Source organism: Capricornis sumatraensis, chromosome 9 (genome assembly GCF_032405125.1).
Source record: "Capricornis sumatraensis isolate serow.1 chromosome 9, serow.2, whole genome shotgun sequence".
Classification (NCBI taxonomy): Eukaryota; Metazoa; Chordata; class Mammalia; order Artiodactyla; family Bovidae; genus Capricornis; species Capricornis sumatraensis.
The window spans coordinates 45,478,139-45,481,241 of NC_091077.1; positions in this window are offsets into that span (position 1 = coordinate 45,478,139).

The following is a 3,103-nucleotide window of genomic DNA, read 5'->3' on the forward strand; positions in this document are numbered from 1 at the left end:
GCGGAGGGGTAGAAGGGCCGGGACCGGAGCTGCGCTAGGCACGATCCGCCGCCAGACTCGCGAGGTAGGGCTCGACGCGCAGGCGCAAAGCCGCCCGCTGGTTACTGAGGCACCTTGGCCTTTAGGGCGTGGTCCTCTAGCAGGGAGGGGCCGAGGGAAGGGAAGTCCGAGACCCGGCAGGGGCCTGGCTTGCTGCTGGGAAGTAGGCTAATCCCAGAGCACTAAATCCTGTGCTGCGCGGGCGTGAACGTGGCGCAGGCGCGGTTGGGATGGGAGGATGGCTCCTTGCAGCTGGAGACTTTTTCCCTAAGGTGATACCCTCGGCTTTTCACCTGGCGACTGAAGTCAAATTAAGGAAACTAGAAATGCGATCGCATGGCTCCTGCATGATACAACAGTACTGAAATTGCGTGGAATTCTTGCATCTTGGGGGCAAGAATGGGCGCCGAGTGGTAGTGTGGTTGGAGTAGCCACTTCCTCCTCCGGGCGCGGTCGGCATCTTGTAATTAGGTCACTCGTAGGCGAAGGAGGGTATACCTGCCCGGGGAAGGCCGCGCGGAGCACCTGATTCCCCCCCGCACACACCTGTCCCCAAGCCTGGATGTCTCTTCCGGCCCAATAGCTGCGGCCTCGTAGCATTCCTGGCTCCGCACGCGCCGCGAAGGCTCTCCCCTTGTAGCGTCTCTCCCCAGGTGTGCGTCTCCCTCCGACTCCAATTATTCCAGGGAAGGAGAAACGCTCCACGCAAACTCTCCAGCAGAGTGGGCAAACGCTCCGCCCACTCTGGCCTTCATTCTCAAGGGAAAGCCGCGAGGAGGTGAACGTACCTGTCCTGCCCGCGACCCGGTTAGAAGCAGCTAAGATCCGCGCTTTAAAGAAAGCTCAGATACCTTAGGATCGGACCTCCGTCTGGCTATGAATCTCTGAGATTTATTAAATGTTTTCACATTTCGTTGTCCCTGCATTCACAGAAATATTTGGCTCCGTAGAGTGCCAACTACGTGCTAGATCCATGCCTGGGAGACAGAAGGATCACCCAGACAGACAAAATATCTTACCCTGGTGGAACATGTATTTTCCCAACAGTATTTCCTAGAATGGTCTGGGGACAGATAGGCAGAAGAGCTATTATGGTGTCCACAGCACCTGAGAGACAGCTTTCTAAAGGACATTAAACCTTAAAGGGCAAGGCCAGAGCTGAACCTAGACCCTGTCTTCTAGACTCCTTACCCCTCATAGCAGCTGACCCAAGCACTCAGCAAAGTGCCCTGAGGACGTCAGGCCGACCTCCGAACGACAAGGCTGTAGACCGTGGAGGGTAGATCAGTCAATATGCGACTCAAAATTCTTCATCCAAAGACAGCCTGCTTGGTGAAGCTGACTGACTTGGTCTACCCGGGGCTGGAAATGCAATTTCGCTTTCCCAATTTCTGACTATGTTTTGCAATTAACATCCTCAAACACAGAGGAGTAAGAGTTTAAGACCACGTGAAATGAACGGAGGGAAAAAGAGCATTACTTGGTGTCCATAATTATAAAGCCATGCCCAGTGTGCTATCTTATTTACCACTGCCCTGTATTTGTGTGAAAAGGGGCCCTGTCTCATAGGGCAAGAAGCAGACTGGCACTCAGAAAAGAGAAGGGACTTGCCCAAGGTACTGCTCAGGATTTAAAACTTCATACTTCCAAGTGCAAGGTGTCAGCCACACTCACACAACTGACCTCTAAAGATTGAAATATGGAGCAAGGTCAGTATAATTACCCTTTGCCTGAGTTTTCTCATCTAAAAAGGTGGAGGTGATGTTAGTTTGGCAGATTAAAAAGTACTGAGTGCTCAGTATGTGCTAAAATTATAATGAGTGGGCTTTTCCAAAATGCTGTGAGCTCCTTGTTGGTAACATTAATGTAGGTATTATTTTCTCTTGACGCGTATGACCTGGGTCACCACCACCACAAAAGGGGACGATATAATTATATATACTTAAAACATCCTGCCAAATAATTAGATGCCATGACTTAACATCTTAAGGAATGAATTCTAGGAAGCTCTTATTAGCATTCAAGCAGTGAAGTAAAGCATATATGATTATAAACAGTACGGAACTAAATCAAAATATCATTTCCTTAGAAGAATTTTTTTTTTTTTTTTGCTCTGTAGAATTGAAAATAGCCAATGGATCTGAAAATTCAGCTTGATTTATCTGATCTTGGCTAATTAGACCTGACTGTCTCAATTCTAGAGCTGAGGAATACCTGAAACAAAAAATTAAAAGCAAGCTGAAAAGAATTGTCCTTTTTATTTCTTGGCAAAAACCAGAGGATGAATAAAGCAAATATGCTTTAAAAAAGATCTTTGCCCAGATGGCAAATTCAGTATACAATGAATCTGAGCGTTGCCTAAACATAGCTACAAATAAAAATCATCTGATGATGGGGGCAGGGTATGAGGAAGGTAACCTTGAGCAAATAGCTTTATAAAAGGCACTCTTAGTCAAGGTATAAAAATTGACCTTGAACTCCCCTGGCGACTCAGATGGTAAGAAGTCCACCTGCAATTTGGGAGACCTGGGTTCGATCCCTGGGTTGGGAAGATCCCCTGGAAGAGGAAATGGCAACCCACTACACTATTCTTGCCTGGAAAGTCCCATGGCTGGAGGAGCCTGGCAGGCTACAGTCCACGGGATTGCAGCGTTGGACGTGACTGAGCAACTACATTTCTTTCTTTCTATGGAGAAGAAATGAGAAGTATTTTATTTGTTGGTACTTCTCCTGGCCTTGGGTTAGGTTTGTTTTGTTGTTTCTTCCAGTTCTCTGACTTCTGAATTTACTAAGACAGAAAGTTGGGCTGTATAGGCAAGAAATAGCATCTGGAATCAGATGGATCAACTTTGAATTCTGGTTCTGCAGCTGCCTAAATGTGTAAGGTTAGGTAAGCTATCTAACTTTTCTGAGTTTTCTAATCCATAAAGTGGGGATCATTTTAATAGCCAAATAAGAGGATTTTCCTGAGAATTAAATGAAATTATAAACATAATACACCAAAAATTATATAATAAATATCCAGTAAGTATTATTTCAAAGTGGTCTCTGATTCTAAATATCC